The sequence below is a fragment of the Paramisgurnus dabryanus genome, chromosome 22 (genome assembly GCF_030506205.2).
Source record: "Paramisgurnus dabryanus chromosome 22, PD_genome_1.1, whole genome shotgun sequence".
Taxonomy (NCBI): Eukaryota; Metazoa; Chordata; class Actinopteri; order Cypriniformes; family Cobitidae; genus Paramisgurnus; species Paramisgurnus dabryanus.
The window spans coordinates 13157430-13176632 of NC_133358.1; positions in this window are offsets into that span (position 1 = coordinate 13157430).

Here is a 19203-nt window from a genome sequence, read left to right on the forward strand (position 1 = left end):
ATTAAGGTAAACACACAACCTATAGTATTTAAAATAGCATTACTTTGCCCAAAAAGGAAATTTGTCATCAACACATGCATTATCATAAGATAAATGCTAAACTCCAAGCCATCAGTGATGAATTTACATTTTTATTATGAATATGAAACCAGACACGGAAGAATTGGATCTGGGTGAAGATGGTCCTTACAGCAGAAACTGGAAATAACAAAACAGATAAATTACAGTATTTACAACATTTGTGTTTATTTGCTCATACAAAAGGCCCGGAAAATAAGCAAGATGAGCTCTTGTTTGGTTTTCTGTCAGTTGGTTATTTTTCATCCCTCATGGAAAAGATGATATTTATTCTACCCCAATGGCTCAAAGCCAGCTTGTGTTAAAGTTGTGTTAAATAAAATCATGATTCATGTATTCGTTGTCCTTCTGAAAATAGCCATGTTTATTCAAACTGTCCTTCGACTTTACTCCTTCATGCATTAATGCAGGTGGTGCATACTATGCAAATTCATTTGCCTCTGCGGCGATGAAACGGTCCACGCGCATCAACACGCTTATGTTCGCATCTGAGCGCTTTTCATAAATTATTGAACGTGTTGTTTCGCAACACGTTACCTCAGAGGACCCCTTCATCGCAACTGTGATGCAGACACGGCTCTCCGTGCCGCCAATGATCTATGCCAAGCTTTCTGCCCATGAGGGTTAGAATAGGGGTTATCTGATGAGAGATCCCACCAAGCAATTACGCTGTGGAAGTATGGCTGGAGTGCTTAACAGGACCATATGGGACCTCTGGCTGGAATGTGGAGCAAACATGAGCACTGGGGAGAAGCTGAAATAAGATGCGCAGATGGCTTAGAAGTACGAATGTGCGGCGTTTTGTCCCTGTGTTGTAGAAGCACAGAGAGCAATTGCCAAAAGAGTTGAGAGCTTGTTATGTAAGGAATTAAAGTTTAGGGGGTTTCTTCCGAGTGTGTTTGTGAAATCAAAAGTGGTCTTAAAGTTTGGAACCACATTGATATGCTATGTTTAACCCTGGAGAGAAACAATGATTTTAGATTTTAAAGATTTAAAGAGATGTAAAATGAAAGCAATGTGTTAAAGATGTATAGTAACAGAGTGGTTCCTGGCTCAGTTGGTAAAAAATAGTGACAGCAATGCTGAGATCATGGATCTGGTTTCCAGGGGCCTGTACCATGAAGCCAGTTTAGTTGGTTAGCCAGGTGAATAGTTTGCGATACAATTCGTAGCTCAGCTTTAAACAGTGTTATTCACCATACTAACTTTGGCAACACGGCTAACCTGCTAACCTTCAGGTTATGTTCTGGAGATTACACTTTGAATTGCAACCATTCCGCTTTGAGCAAAGTGCCATCGCTAATTCATTGTATTATGATGTTTTTTTCTGTCAAATCCTGTGTACATGTATGCACAAACCCTCACGAAAATTGAACATGGTTTTATTATAGTAAAAGTGTAGTAAGCATGTTTTTGGTGGATTGTTTACCATTTGGGTTACCATATGTTTACTATAAATACCATTGTTAAACTACGGTTAGCAGTGTTGGGGGTAACGCATTACAAGTAATGTGCATTACTTAATACAGTAATATTAATTTTCTGTAGTAACGAGTAAAGTAACGCATTACTTTTTAAATCTACACATTAATATTTGAGTTACTTTTAGAAAACTTGTACTTTTTTAGTTTAATTAATTCGGTAAAAAAAAATTATGTACTGAATTAGAGCTTGATATTTTTGTGATGAAATATGCAATTTCTAAAAAACACCTGCAAGGCCTGAAAGGGATCAAGCCTCAGCCAAGAAAAAGTAATGCAAAAGCAGTGCCGGCGCCAGCCGAGCGCTGATGAGGGGGCGTCTAAAATACCAGAGGGGGCGATCACATAAATGCATACACAGTAATTCCCCCAGCTAGAAAATACATAGGTTTGGTACATTAAGTTTTAAAGTGTTATAAACAAACATCTCTGTAATACAACCACAAAAACTACAGCTACGTTATAGTGAGCAAGGTACAGAGCTCTGAACAATACAACAACAACAAAAAAACGCATACCTAACGTTACATATTAGCCCAATACTACTCATTTGAAGTTCAGACCCAGAGGTAGAAATAAATTTTACGTAATGGTGGGGGGCAGTGTTGGCAAATAGAGTTGATGGTTTTCAGCCCAAAAACGGTCCAAACGCAAGATTTTATCAACATTTTGATTCAATTTGATAACGTAGTTATTTTAACTGCCACAAGTAATGCACCATAAGCTAGCGATTAAGCAGCTAGAGAACCACAATAGGAAAATGACAATAACTCGTTTACATATACAGCTATGCTGTAGGATAGGCTAATTCAAATTCGTTAATTATAAATTTAACAATGTCTATTTTTTATCTATTTACTCCTGATAAACAGGTGTGTGAGAGAGAGAGATCGTACAGGCTTACCTTTAACGTTAAATGCAGAACAATAATAGGCTGCTGGTTGTACGTTGACTTGCAAGGATGCTGAAGAACATGAACATCTGAACTTTTCAAAACTATGTACAGTCTGGCTGAAGTTCATGGTGCCCGAATTGACTTAATGACAGCCGAACATTTGGATCTTTGCACCTGAAATGCTCCGATAATTCATCCACGCCACGGCAATCCGGAGTCCGGTTTGTAGAACTTCCAATGCTATTTTCCATATATCCATTGCTACAGGGCAGGCCCAGGTCACTCTCACACTCCTGTCTGTAAATTTTTATATAATTTCCCACTTCGACATCTTGATTTCCCTCTGAGACTCAGAACGCGGGCTCATTGTCGGCGTGCCTCAAGCCGTCAACACAAACTTGTTCAACTTCAGGCGCGGCTGCAAGAACCAACAACCACATGACGTCAAAGTACCGCGAGAACGATTCGAAAAATCATACTATGTGTCGTTTCGTCTCGCTCTCGCGGCATTTTGACGTCTTCGCCTGATGAATTCGAACAAGCCTATAGGCTACACATGAGTGGGCGTGTGTCACGGTAGAATACATGCACACTTGTTTTTTTGTTTTGTTAAATAATTAGACTTTAAAATTCACTTTAGGAAGGCAATACACAAGGCAAACGTGATTTTTAAATAGCGCATTTTATCATTAAAATCCCATTCAACATTAATGGTGATCTGAGGGGGCGGGATAGTGCCAGTGAGGGGGCGACGCCCCCTCACGCCCCCTCGTGGCGCCGGCCCTGTGCAAAAGTAACTAAAAAGTAACCTAAGTATTACTTTCCACGCAATTAGTTACTTTTTTGGGAGTAACTTAATATTGTAATGCATTACTTTTAAAACTAACTTTCCCCAACACTGACGGTTACTATAGTAAGACAAAAATGTATTTGTGGTAATTTTAAACAATACCAAAAACTGGTAACTGTATGTTACATGATTAATTTTCATAAGGGAGTTTTGTCTGAAACAAAACTCCTGTTCACAGGCGCGCGTTTTGAAAAGAAGCGCCGCGTCCTGCGTATTCCATGCATTTTAGGTGTTAATGGACCAAAAATTCTACCAATAAGTGGTCGGGACTCGGTACACAATTAACTTGGGCATAAAGCGATGCCGACATTTCCCACCTGCAAATTACGCGAGTGGGACTGGATAATATTGAGAGTGCTAATAAAAAGTTGACTTAACTTAAATTTTCAAGGCAACTTGCTGCACAGCTTTTTTGAGTTTACTAAACTCTTAGATGATTTAGTTCACCTAACTCAATTTACTGAGTAATGTCAACTTAAACCAACAAGTTGAACCAACTTAAACTATTTAGGTAATAAGCAAATTTCTATGTTTACTCAACTAGTGACTAAGTTGGGTAAAGAGTAATTTATTATATCCAAATTCAACTAATCTACATGTTTTGGACTGTGGGAGTGTACACAGAAAGGTCTCATAAACAAAGTCTTTGTCTGACTTAAACCAGAGACCGTTTTGCTGTGAGGCAACAATGATGCGCGCTAACTCATTGTGCTGCCCTCTACACTGAACACACACTTCTCAATCATGGTAACAATGAACAAACATCATTCTTTTAAAATTACTCTAAATACAACATATAACTAACATTAACAACATAAATAAATCCAGCAAACATTAAAACAGTCATCTTTTTAGTAAATATTAACCAAAGAAGTGAACATGTCGCAATCCATGCTGGGAACCATTCCGACCATTGTTTTTTTTTAATTGCTTGTTCAGATTACTCAGTTTGGCAAGTTGGGTGAACTAATTGGACAAAAACTGATATATCTAAGTCCAGTCAACAAAATAATATTTGCTAGCTGAATGATTATGCCTTTTTTATTCAGTGAACACAAAATAATGAATTGACGCCCTTCAAAAAAGAAATCTTTGTTCAAGTTACTTAATTTTCTTTGTTGAATGAACATTTTAAAGTTGGATCTTTTACAGTGATGCCAGTATAAGGACAGCAACCTTCAGGGTCCTCCCGCTGGCCAATCCGGGCCTGTTTGAGTTTGTTTATATCTTAATGGTGCAGGCAAAATAAAATGTGATCTTATACAATGTATTATAAGTTGTTTTGGATAAAGGGGAATAAATGTAAATGTAACATTGTTTAAATGTATAAAAGATTAGAATGCTCTGAAACTGATTCAGCTGGGATGACATGGATCATTAGGTTTAATGCAAACTGGTGGAGTCAATGCCAGCTCGAATAAAGCTAAAGAGAGACACAGAGTACAGATGAAATATGAGTTTTCTCAAAAATTACTGATACAAATTGTTCTTTTTAAATACATGAATGTATTAAGTTTTTATTAGCACTCATGTTATTAGCAAATAATAAGAGACACATGTTTAGTATTTTTTAATATGCCTATTTTCTTCTTTTTAAACTTCTTTTGTATTTAAAGCTTGATTTAACAGACAGAGCGAAGCTCTTCAGAACATGTATGTAGAAGTCGTGTGTGGCTCGTCATTTCTAAATATGTGTTCGGCGCATCACGTAAACTTATGTGCATCAATTGTGATGTCAAAATAAGTGCCTGCTTTAGACTCATTTAAAGGGTTTATGATAAAAGAGACGCCAACGTTTGCCAGATACTCGCATAATCTCATGCGTAATCAGAGTTTAGTGTTAAGTGAGTGTCTTGCGTATATTTTGTGAACACAAGCGTCTTTTTTTATCATAAATCCTTTCAACGCATGTGCAGCAGGCTCGTATTTTGACAAAAAGCATGGTTCACATGACACAACAAACACGTATTTTGAAATGACGAGCAACACACGACACTCCGAACACATATTTTGAATTCGCACCCCTTGGAAGAACAGTCACCAGCTGCCACTGATTTTGTCAAAAGTGTGCAAAAAATTGGAGGTGGGGTCATGTACCACAGCACAATACAGTAAAGAATGTGTATAATTATTAAAGATGATGTGCCAACGGAAGAATTGCAGGGATACGATGGGTTTTGCTTTGTATCCCCACTCAGGAACATTTCAGCATAAATGGAGTATTGATTTGTATTAATAGTGCCTCGTGCACCACGCTAAAGTCCATTAACTGAAAACAAAGAGCTGCGTTAAATTGCAATTAAGTGATAAATGAGCTGCTGAATATAGTCACAGCTATTTTGGCTAATTTCTAAAGTTACATAATGCCCTTCATAGGCCTTATGCCCGAAGTAGTTTATAATCTTTTGGTGTTTTATTCTCATGAATTAGTAATTCCTGAAGACTATTAGGGGTTTATAAAATCTTTCGTAAAGGACTAACCAGAAAAAGATATTTTGCCCTTACCATCAATCCCAGGAAAAGGTTAAAAAACAATTATTTTCATTTAGCTATCATGATTTATTACAGTTCTTGCTATTGCTAGTCATTACAGGGGAGGGACATTCTCATTTTAGAAAGCGTTTGATTGGACGAAGTGAGTCAGTGCAGTATGAGTCATCATCAATACATTTATTCAGTATTTCCAGAAGTGACAGACTTTAAATTGCAAATGCATACGTTTGCTAAAAGATAAATGTTTAGTAGCACATTATCAAAACATTATCTAAAAAGTTTAAAGCTGTACAACAGTTTTCAACAGTTTCACTGCTTTGTGTGTCACAAACTGCTTTGTTAGCTTCCTTTACTTTTTAAAAAATATTCTGAATTGTAAGTATGCCTTTGTGCTTCCATCAAAGCTCCAGCAACTAAAGGTTTCATCATCCCATATGAAGGTCTGGAGTTGTTATTCTGCCTCCTCTCCTGAAAGCCTGAAACGGTGTTCCCTACTGAGCGGGCTACTCTGGCACCAACGCACGCTTAAGCCCCAAGGTTTACTTTTAAATTTGGCATTCCACCTCACACATTAGAGGAATGTCAGAGCTGAACAAACACATTAACATCAGGGCAGTGGCCTGCCAGAGTCTTTCTCTCTCACCTCCTCCTGCTTTTCCCTCAATCCACTATTTCAGGAAAATAGAGTTGGAAGCATTTTTTCTGCTATTGAAAATGGTAGGCTTGAACTGTTATGACAAGTTGAAAAAAGATGAAATGTCATGTTGGTTTGATATGTATCTGTGTGACTCTGTGTTAAAAAGCCCTATTATTGAGTAGGTTTTTCTTTGAGTGTAAAAGGCTATTTGAAGCACTTATGTGTACTAGGAACTGTTGAAGCGTACAGTATGAGTGCCCTCCCTTAGCACACTAAGTGCCAGATTTACTAACAGCTAATAATTTAACAAACCATTATTTATTTATGTTTTGTTAAATAACAACTGTCGGGATTTACAGTGGTATACATGTGGTGGATAATTAGCTCTGAAAAGGTGTGGCCTAGTTATTTTTGCGACTTATCTTATTGCATATGCATTTCTAGGAGTTTTCCTTTCAGATTCAAAATTTATGGGAGGAGATTATTTAAATGACCCACGCAACAAGTATTTAGTTCTCCTAAATAACACCACACTGTAAAAAAGTTTGTCTAGTTAATATATATTCTCAGACTGATCTCATGGAAAGTCGTGTAATAGCCAAAAAATTTGATTAATTTATTCATGTCCATGAAACGAAATTTTGCTTTTTACGTGCCTTTAGCACGAATGTTTTTTTCATGTCACTCGCACAAATTTCTATGAATAGTTTTTCATGTCCGTGGCACGACGTTCTTTTTCATGGCATTTTATGTATTGTTTTCTCATAGTTTTTTCCTATTTTCTTAACATTGTCGCTTGGGGTTGGGCTTAGAATCACTTTCTGTTACATTTTTAGACATCCTAACCCAATCCCCAATGTATGACTTCTGTCCACTTTGATGATTGGTGGCCTTGTGAACGAACAGTAAAAGTGGTGGGGTCGTGACCCCCCGTCCCCCCTGGTTGCTACGCCCCTGGCAGCCAGCAATCATTCGTGTGTAGCCTATTTAAAGGGGACATATTATGAAAATCTGACTTTTTCCATGTTTAACTGCTATAATTGTGTCCCCAGTGCTTCTATCAACCTAGAACATGTGAAAAAGATCAACCCAGTAACTTAGTTTTGGTAAACCATTCTTTCCAAGCATGTGAAAAATAGGTAATTGTAATTTGGCTCCTATTGTGATGTCAGAATAAGGTAATACCGCCCCCTTTATCTGCACTATCCAACCACAGCCTTGCCATTTAGTTCAAAGAGAAAGAGAGAGAAAAGAAGGACTTGACAGCACAATTGAGTTTCAATTACAAGAAACCACCATCATTGTGATCAGTGTTTGCACTTCAGCCGCTCATTTGCATTTTAAATGACACACCCAAAACGGCACACTTTTGCTCAGACCAAGATTAAGACTTAGTTTACATCTTTAAAAAAATCTCATAATATGTCCCCTTTAAAACAACATCAAGAATTGCGCTAAATTTAGGGGTTTTCATATCGTAAGTGCTAAGGAGTTAGTTGTAACACAGCGTTACAATTAACCCCGCTGGATCAAAATATTTTCAAGTCCACCAAAAAAGTTACTAAGAGCTGCAGACATATTTCAAAACTATGTTTTAATCAGTGTCAACAAGACATAGCAAATGACATTGCATTGGATTTGGTATCTTACACACCCAAAAAAAAAAAAAAAAAAACATATGATGAAAAATTTACTTACATGCCACCAAAACACTCATTCATCAATAACTTTCTGGAAAACATTATACAATTTCAATAATTTGCAGGAGATCATCTTTTGGCAGCGTTAAACAAATACCAGAAAAACAAAACCCTTAACCTTGTGCAACAATGTAAACAGTCCGTGTTACAACTAACCCCGTGTTAGTTTTTGCCAAGCCCACCCCTGCATCCTAAAATGTACAAAACCCCAAATCTAACCCCAAACCCAAACCCATAAATTGTTACACTTAAAAATATTAATACACGAGATAAGGGGAATCATAGTGGTGAGCATTGTGGTGATAGTTTTTATTTAGGCCCTATTCTCATGCAAATAACGATTAAAATATTTTCATAACTTTGTTGTGTGGCTGTATTACGTTTATTTTATGTAAATAATAGTTAAAATGTTTTCATAAGAAACCTTAATGTATATGAACTTGATTTGTAAGAGTACTTTGGGGTTGGACCTTGCTTGCGTTTCTTGGGTCCGATTTCAAAGCCCCCAAACCCTTTCAGCGGTGAGGGTGGACGCAGCGATGTCCTCTGCTGGCGTCAAGTCCTGAGGCAGATCCACCTCCCGTTACACGGCGTGCCCGATTTATGCTGGCAAGCGTGGGATTCCCCCGTACAAGGACGTCGGTCTCCTCGGCTGTGAACCGCTCCTGGCGTGCGCCTGGTAAATCCGTCATAATAATAGCAACCCGCCATGGAACTTGCGCCCTTGCGTTTAAAGGGAATGTTGGCTAGCGTTCTGATTGGTTTATTTGACGTTACGCCCAAACCACACCTATGAATAATGAACCTACTTCAGACCAACCCCTTATTGATTTGCGCCCGGCGCAAGAGTTATTTCTCACGCCGGGAAAATAGCAACAGCGCCCAAGATCCGCCCACAATCTCACTTGCGCGTTGTGCTTCGCACTTGCGTTTCAGATCGTTAAAATAGAGCCCTCTGACATAGATGCAGCATTGAGCGCTTTGGCCCATTGCTTCGATATGTCAATGAGTCTGCCATATTTAATCCATCAAGACTTCCTGCCTTATAAGCACATTTAAGTGGAAAGGGGAGCTGTGGGGTTTCTGGATAAAAAAAACATAATAATGTTTACATTTCAATCACTTAAGATCTGTGTGCAGTGCATTTTTGTTCTCCAGTTACTTAAAATCTTCTAAGTTAGACTTCAAAACTATTGTTAATGTTATAATAAATGTAAAACTTAAAAAAACATGGATTTGGCTTATATTGTTGAGTTAGTAATTGTGGAGACATCACTTCGTAATGTAATTTAACTTAGACCTACACTCATTCAGCAGGTCAGAAAAAAATTGTCAAAATGGTTTTAAGCTGTCACTGGGGAAGTACCCTTTAAAATGGTCCTAACATGTACCATTGAGGTACATATATGTATACATTTGGTACCAATATGTACATTTGAGGTACTAATATGCACTCTTTGGTATACCAGTATATGAAAGGTGTACTTTTGAAAGGGTAGCGCCTCAGAGACAGCAACGGCCCCTGTCTGAATTGACTATTTACTATACATTAGTAAACTTTAGTAAAATTCCTAGATACTATAGTTCCCTTTCAGTCGGTCACTACGACGTCACGTCGTGACCGACGAATTGGGAACTCGCTTAGAGAGACCAATCTGCTTCGTATACTACTAAAACGCCAATGAACTTGGCATTGAGATATTTGCATAATGCTGGCGCCGCCCCGCCAGGTGCCTTTATAAGCAGCAGGTGCAAATAGGGAAATTAGCTTTTTCGCTTCGAAAGCCGGCTTTATCTGCTACTGAGAAGCTACTTTACTCTGTTGGGATTTGATTGCTGAAGTTGGTTGAACTAGCAGTATCACAGCGGACGCTTCGCTTATTCCACGGCTCTACATCTGTTTATTGTTTTGAGTTTAGTGTGTGCGTTGCCTTCCTGTGCGCTCATCAACTAAGCATCTGAGTGAATTTCCCTAAAAGAGTGATACGAGAGAGCTTTGTGCCTTGTTAAAGGCAGCCACTCTCTCGTATATGCGGAGATCAGCGTCCTTTTCAGGATAGCTTTTCGCCCGTGCGATCTTGGATGCGAGAAGTATCAGGGTTCCAGTGACGGTCACGAGCGCTGTCTTCGTGCTCAGGCATCGAGCACTCCGGGGCTGCGTTCGTGGAGAGTTTCTGTTCTCTCTGTGAGAGCATAACCCTCTTGGATTGCGGAGACGACTGTCGTTTCTACGGGAACGCTGTCCGCGCCTTTGCAGTGCTGACGCCGCCGTGGTGCGGCTGTCAAGCGCTCGCAGGGCGCCCTTCGCGTCACTACGCTGAGTAGGACGGAGGATGCGTCCTCCACCTACCGGCCTTCTCATCCTCAGCCGGTTGAGGCTCCGGTGGAGACTGCAGAGTCATGTTCTACGATGTCTGCCGAATCCATTGGACCTCCTTCTGGTCCCGTCACTTCTGCAGCATCAGAGGGGTGTCCATTTTTCCTCCGAGGCAGAGTCGTTCCGGAGATGGCGGCCGTGCCCGCTCGAGCGGCGGAGACGGTAGAGTTGGAAAGGTTAACCCCTCTCCGCCCGAACCGTCCCGCCCACATGATTGGTACTTCGGAGCTGCTCGGGCCTCTCGGTCCTCTCCTCCTGTGCCTTTCTTTCCCGACGGCACGAAGAGCTGACGTGATTTGCGGCCGTCCGGCCGTTCAGCTTTCACCCCTCACCTCCCTCGCCAACGGAGCCGCTAAGGGCGGGGACCCCTTCAGTGGAGCGGGATGCGTTCCTGGAGGGACCACCCAACCTTCCCTCCCGTGTTTGTAGACAGTCGTCCGGTTACGGACGCTGCCCGTCAGGCATGCCGGAGAGGCGGCTTCGGCCCTGCACGCAATAACGTTGCTGCAGGCTCACCAAGGATTTACGAGGGAGACCGCGACCTTCAGTCGTGCGATGTCCACCACAGTGGTTCAAGATCGCCACCTTTGGCTGTGTCTGGCTGACATGACGGACGCAGGCGAGAACAACTTCTTTAATGCTCCTGTCTCACAGACCGGCCTCTTCGGCGAGGCCGTGGAGTCGTACAGCTCCGCTGCGCAGACTGAGGCGATCTCCTAGGTCATGCCCCGGCGAAGGAAAGCTGCCCTTGGTCCACCACGCCGGCTCCTCAGTCTGCCTCTCGCCGTCGGCGTCCTGCGGCGACCACCTCCGTTCCCCTCCTCGGACCCCATCTCGGCAGCGCAGGGGAACCGGTCGTCAGCAGCTCGCCCCGCCCGCTTAGCCGCTTCCCGTGAAATTCGGGAGTTTAAGTGGCCAGTGAAGGGCGACCCGGATTGGCAGAGGATCACTCTTCAGGAGATGGAGCTCCTTCCCCCGATAGAGGGTCGGGTGGAAAATCCTTGGTTTGCATATGTTCCACCGGCTGTTCGGCCGGTACCCACTTAACCACACATAAGAGTGCATTCCTCTTCCCTCTCTGGGTCTCCGGAGGATCGAGAGAGCCGTGAGCGGGTCCACACCAGCTCCCCTACCTCTCCTCTATCGCCAGCGGGTGACCTGAGGAGTCCGAGCTCTCCGCTGAGGAGACCGGACCACCAGCACCCTCATCGGAGTCTGCGCTCTCCGTAGAGGAGACCAGATGACCGTTACCCTCAGCGGGCTCAGGTCAGTGTCACACACACATACTGTAGATGTTTATGCTGTCACAGCAGACGCACCGGCAGTCCCACCTGTCTCGCTTCGCTGCCCCACCGCGGGTACTTCGGTAGTGTCGTTATTTCTCCTCGTACGGTGCCTGGGTGCTTGGCTTCAGTTCCCAGCCCGTTTCGTTGGGTTTTACGCACGATCCGCCTCGGTTACGAATCCGGCACTCCCCAAAATTCGGGCTTTCGTTTCACTGTGGTGAAAGCGTCCGATGCACATGTACTGCGTGCAAAAGTCGATATCCTGTTGGCGAAGGATGTTCGAGCCGGTCCCTCTTACCGAGATGATGATGATAGGGTTTTTCCAGCCTTTATCTCATAGTACCCAAAATACGCGGCGGGTTACGATCGATTTGGTTTACGCACCGGCTCTACGAAGGTGTTCTTTTTGGATGATAACGCCGAGGCTCGTATTTCAATATTCAGATCGGTTTGCAGCCTTAGACCTGTAAGACGTGTACTTTATGTGTCCATCTCCCCTCGCTTTAGACCGTTTTTTCGCTCTGCGTCGTGGGGTGGGCATATTAATACTGAGTACACCATTCGAGCTGTCTCTCTCTCTCTCCGTGTCTCCGTGTGCTAGTCACGGCATTAAAATATCAGAGAGAGAGCGTTGTTCGCATTCTGCTTTTATGTACGTCGACTTATAATAGCCCGTTCTTAGCAGACGTGCGCAAACACAGAGAGTTAATGCTTCGGCATCTCGCTCGTTTAAGTCTTCAGGTCGACTGGGAAAAAGCAACTTTGCCCCGTGCAGAGGATCCTTTTTCTCAGTATGGAAATAAGACTCGATCGACTAATTGGCGTGTTTTATAAGAGCGCGCAACCTAGTCAGTTCTGACTTGCCTCGGTTTAATTCGAGGGAAGTACGCGGTCCCTCTGAAACAATTTCAGAAGCTCCTGGACATATGACAGCATGCTGCGGCTGTGACATCCGCCCGAGCTGCTTCATATGAGACCGCTTCAGCGTTGGCTTACGATCGAGTCTCGAGGAGAGCGTGGCACACCGACATACACCGTGTAAACATTACACCTGCGTGTCATCTCAAATTTTCCCCGTGGTAGACCCGGCATTTCCGATAGGAGATGTGCCCCTGAGGGGTCTTCTGGCATTCTGTATATTGCAATGCCCTCAGCACGGGATGATCAGCCACGTATGACGGGCTTGCAGTCTCAGGGGTGTGCATAGCACCCCAACTGCCGCGAGCGGTGCGCTGTATATCTGGGACTTGTACGCTCCGCTATGGAGATGCGAGGGAAGGATGTATTAGCCGACACCAATAACATTGCGACTGTTGCGTTATTTACCGTTAAGGCGGTTTTGCGCTCTCGTCACCTGTCGCATCTCACTCGTCATCTCCTCCTTTGGAGTCAGAAGCATCTGAGGTCCCTTCGTGCCATTTACATCCCGGGTTCGCTCAATACAGCGGCAGACGCGCTTCCCGAGCTGCGCCCCCGGCGAATGGCGACTCCACCTCCAGACGGTCCAGCTAATTTGGAAGAAGTTCGGTTGTGCGTAGATAGATCTGTTTGCGTCGCCGGACGATACCCACTGTCGCCTATTTTATTCACTAACCGAGGGCAGCCTCGGCGTGGATGCGTTGGCACACAGCTGGCCGCGGGGGGTGCGTAAATACGCATTCCTTCCAGTGAGCTTTATTGCGCAGACACTGTGCAAAGTCAGGCAGGACGAGGAGAGCCTTTTATTAGTCGCCCCGTACTGGACTACCAGGAATTGGTTTTCAGAGTTAATGCTCCTCGCGACAGCCCCTCCCTGATGATTTCCCCTGAGGAAAGACTTTCTTTCTCAAGGAAGGGGCACATTATGGCACCCGCGCCCCGACCTGTGGGATTTCCATGTATGGTCGTTGAGCGCGCGCAAGGTTTAGGTGATTTATCGCAAGCGGTATCTAACACCATCGACGCGGTTCGAGCACCGTCCACAAGACGGGCTTACGCGCTTAAAGAAACCTTTTTCGTCACCCGGTGCTCTTCGCAACGCGAGGACCCCAGAGAATGCCCATTAACATTGTGCTTTTATATCTTTAACATAGGTTAGATGGTAGGCTGTCCCTCCGCCATTAAAGTTGATATCGCCGCTATTTCTGCTCATCACTCTCTTATTTACGGCAGATCAGTTGGCCAGCATGATTTAATTATTACATTTTAAGAGGCGCTCGCAGGCTGAACCCCTCGCGCCCTCCATCTTTCATCCTGAGACCTATCCATGGTGCTGAAGCCTTCAGGTCTCCCTTTTGAGCCTTTGCAGTCTACGAGTCTGATGTTTTTATCAATGAAAACTCTGACCCTGATAGCATTGGCCTCCATGAAGAGAGTAGGGGATTTACATGCATTCTCTGTTGACGATTTGTGCTTTAGTTTGGTCCTGCTGTCTCACTGAGACCCAGACCAGGCTACGTGCCCAAAGTTCCCACCACTCCCTTCAGAGATAAGGTGGTGAGCTTGCAAGCGCTGCCCCCGGAGGACGCAGACCCAACCTTGGCTTTGTTGTGCCCCGTACGCGCACTGCGACTCTACGTGGTTCGCACGCAAAGCCTCAGGACCTCAGACCAGCTCTTTGTTTGTTATGGTGGCCAGCAGAAAGGGAAAGCTGTCACTAAGCAGAGGATGTCTCATTGGATAGTTGATACTATCGCCCTGGCTTATAATCTTCAGGGTATTCCTTGCCCCTTTAATTTGAGAGCGCACTCCACACGGAGTGTTGCCTCATCTTGGGCTTTAGCTCGTGGTTCCTCGCTAACAGACATCTGTAGAGCTGCTGGTTGGGCGACACCTAATACGTTCACTAGATTTTACAGTGTTTGTATCGAGCCTGTATCCTCTCGTGTTCTTTCCTCACCAGGGGGAGCACGGAGAGCAGTCTCGCAGGTCGGCTTGCAGCCTCCAACTGATGCTTCATAACTGTGTCAGTATGGAAGGCCTTCAGAACAAAAATGCGTAATGGTTTGAATTGTTCTTCCTCCGCTGCCTTGGCAGCCTTTGTTGCGGAGCATTGGCTGTCAGCCTTTCACTAGCTGTATCCTCGCGAACCTACGTGTCTGGCTCGGGCTCCACATTGTGTCCCACCGGGTTCCTTTGTGAGTATTTTTCCGTGGGGTTAATCCTACCAGCCCACGTTTCCCTTAGCAGAGCACTGCTTTGCTTACACAGCCACGGCTGTCTTTATTCCTCAACTACGGTTGACTTTCGCCCACCATTAGCCCTTAAGACGGGTGGTGGCTTCCGCAGCGTTCCTATCCCGCTCAGGTAGGGCGCTTCCCAGTCGCTGGCACTTCTGTGGGGTTAAAAGAACATCTAGTGCCCGGCCTTCTGCCTTAAAACCTATCTCCTCCTCCTTAAGTGGAACCGGAGGGCTTTACGCAGAGGTCAGCCCCTAGTGGCGTTTTGGTAGGGATTCCCAATTCGTCGGTAACGACGTGACGTCGTAGTGACCGACTGAAAGGGAACGTCTCGGTTACGGATGTAACCCTCGTTCCCTGAAGGAGGGAACGGAGACGTCACGTCCCGTCGCCACAGGTGCTGCCACCTGCTGTTACGGCCGGTCACACTTTCCGGCTTTCTCAGCGAAAAGAAGCTAATTTCCCTATTTGCACCTGCTGCTTATAAAGGCACCTGGCGGGGCGGCGCCAGCATTATGCAAATATCTCAATGCGAAGTTCATTGGCGTTTTAGTAGTATACGAAGCAGATTGGTCTCTCTAAGCGAGTTCCCAATTCGTCGGTCACGACGTGACGTCTCCGTTCCCTCCTTCAGGGAACGAGGGTTACATCCGTAACCGAGACGTTTTTTAACCATACTATAACATACTATACACTCGGTTCTTATATGGCATCAATAAGCACCTTTATTTTTAAGATTGTAGTATGTTTACTATAATATATATATATATATATATATATATATATATATATATATATATATATATATATATATATATATATATATATATATATATATATATATATATATACCAGTTTAACACACATTAATTATAGTAAATACTACAGTACACTATAGTATTTTTTTATGTGGGAATGTAATTTTCAACAAAAATGAATGTGTCATGATAGGGAGACACTGGAAATGTGCAGTGTTGGATATATTTAAAGGCGGGGTGCATGATCTCTGACAGCCAGTGTTGACATTTGAAATCACTTAAACAAACACGCCCCTACCCTAATAGAATCTGGACCTTCTTTGATAGACCCGTCCCACACATACGCAACCCAGGCACAATGTCGGTTAGTAGACACACCCCTTACTCGCCGATTGGCTACAAGTGTGTTTTGGCACCCGACTCCCTTTTCCAAAGTGTTTTTCAAAAATCATACACCTTGCCTTTAAGGACCAGGATGTGGAAACACAAGAAACAGTGCAACCAAATGTTTTTGTAATTTCTGTCACTCTTGGTGGTTTAAAGGGACAGTAAGTAGGATTCACCCCCATCTAGTGGTGAAATTGTATTTTGCATTCAAACGAATATTGCTCTCTAGCGCCTCGCTTTTCCAAATGCGTGTTGCAACTACGGTAGCTGTTATGTACACATTGTGGAAAGGCATTGGTAGGCTAGTGCTTTTTGTCCCTCTCTGCTATTATAGTTTATCAATATGGCGGAACGACATGGAAGCCTCCTTGGACTTACCCGTTTAATGTAAGTAAAGAGAAGAAATGTTAAGCTTACAAAGAAAAGTCAGATCACTGGCAGAGATCATTTGACACCAATGAGGACATATTTATGAATAAAGACATTGATTTTGATTAATAAAACACTTAAAATCCTACTTACAGTCCCTTTAAGTCTAGTCCCAGACAAAAATGCATATTTGAGTTGTCTTAATTGAAAACAGCTTGCACTGACATTACTTAAAATACATCAATGCCATTGTTTTGCCTCAAGATGCACACCAGTAATGTTTTTTGTAAGGTATGTTTGTAAAACTTCAATGTGCTAAAATAACTAAGGCCTAGTCCTGACTTCTTAACGCTGTCTGCGAAACTGCCTCTTAATGTTTTAAATATTTTGTTTGTTTTTCAAATTGCATTTGACAGAGATACAATTAGAAGTATATTCAATATGCACATTCTAAATCAATGAGCAAAGTGCATAGAAAAACGTTGGCCCTTTAAATCCAGAATCACTTCTTATTTCAGTGCAAAAACAACCCACGCAGCACTTATGTCTTCCAAAATTATTTAGAAACATCCACTTTATAACTTCCATCAGGGCACCAAATGGATGCTATTTTTGCCTATGGGTACAACATTAAGCGTACAACTGTGGCTGTGAAATGAACTAGAGAACAAGTTCTAAGAGTGGAAGTAATATTGTTAGTGCATTATGAAAGCATGCAAACTTTTCTGATGATTTGCCTTTTTTAGCCTACACTTAACAGCTTTGCCTTGCCTCAATTATTGATTACATTTCAAAAAAAAGATTTGTTTAGTGAATGTTCACATTACCTTCCCTTGATTTTCTGTCTAGGCTCAAATGTAAAAACATGACTGCCTTTAACATACAGTGTTTGCTCTTAATTAAAACATCTTGGCAGCTAAGTGAATTGGCATATCCTGAGCTACTAATACGATTCAAGCTATTACCTCAGACTTACCTAATTGTTTCAATTTAATTACACTGCGTCAAAAATGGTGGTGAATAGACAAGGTGCTCGCAATGAAAAAGCCCTGGATGTCTTGGCATTGCATGATTGTCAGGTATAAGAATACAAGACACGATCTCTTACAAACTTGATATAAAAATAATTTTTTATTCAAGTCTTCTGCAGTGACTCAATTATACTGAAATGACAGAGGTCGCATTCAATGTGGATCAAGCAACCGCAACCTCTCCTGAATAAGCGAGGGCTCTTTTTGCCTACACTACGGGGCCCTGAAGCAGTGAATGCATTTTTCACGTCATTTCAGAAATGCTTTTATTGCAACTGCATAATAATTTTGAACTGAAAGATACCTACAGCCTTGAGGCAAAGATTTTCGGTTCTGGACGAGAGAGAATTGTTTTGTGTTTTCCTCGCTTAACTCCTTAAATCCCTTTAAACCGTTTGCGTGTCAGATGATTTGATTCTCTAACTCTGCCAGTTTTACTTGCCATCCATTTTTCTATCCATCCATTTATAGCAGGCTAAAATGTATATCGACATACCTGTATATGGTTGAAATATAAAATAGCAATTTACTAGTGGAAGATCTTTTACTGCCCTCAAAGATTTGTTCACTGGAAAACTAAACAAGCACTTAAAAATAGGTGCCAGTAATCACTGACAAATAGAAATGTATCTATCTGTCAGGACTGTGACATTGTTACCAAAAATCTTGGACACAATGTTCCCACAGCCTCTGAGCTTTCAAATTCAGTTCAAAGAAAGGGCTGCAGTAAACACAGCAGATGAGAGAGAGAGAGAGAGAGAGAGAGAGAGAGAGAGAGAGAGAGAGAGAGAGAGAGAGTAAATAAATAGGAATTGAGAGATGCTACTGTAGATTAGCATCTGAGAAGCAACAGAGGAGCAAGACATATCCCGGTTAGCGCTAAGGAAGAGTTGTGTGACAGCTATGATGTATTGCTGGTGGAAAGCAACAGTACCTGAAGGCAATCAATCTTCACTTTAATTCAAACCTGTGTGTTTCATCATATTGTCAAAGAGCAAGGTTTGAGCAGAGGCATGCTGATCGCTAAAGCAAGTCAATGCGGTAAGAAAACCATGATCGATTATCTAATGGCAGAAACGGCACCATTGGAATCTTCTCATTTGTTAAGATGCTAATGATGACCTTGATTTATTGCTGTTGACGTAGCACAAGTGACACACCAAGAAAGTTTGGTCGCCTGTTGTGGATTTTCATTGATATTCAGCGGGTAACCTTTAGCGGTACGATTGAGTTCGCTCCAATGTGACATTTCCATTTCTCACAGCCTGCATGAGTGTTGAGTGGAAGTTGAGGTGCAAAGAGGGTTCAGTTTGATTTGCTGCTCTGTTCTCAAAGGTATGAGAAGATACACTCAACCAAACGTATTGGGCCATAAAGGTCTTTCAAAACAGACTTCACACCTTGTCTCCCTCTACCATGGGACAATCCAGAAGAAATGTCTATGCAAATCTATTATTTTGCTCTGAAGTGTATGTATATCCTCTATAGGGATTTTCACTTTAAGAAGTAGTTCGCCCAAAGGTTTCTTATAATTTCTCACTGTCATGCTTTCCCAGATGTATATATGACTTCACTTATTCGAACAAAATAATTTTATAAATTGGTATAACATACCTAGCCACGAGGTCGGACAAAACAATGAGAATTTGCTACCGTATTTACTTATTTTTTATACTTATTGTTTTGATGCATTACATGTATTA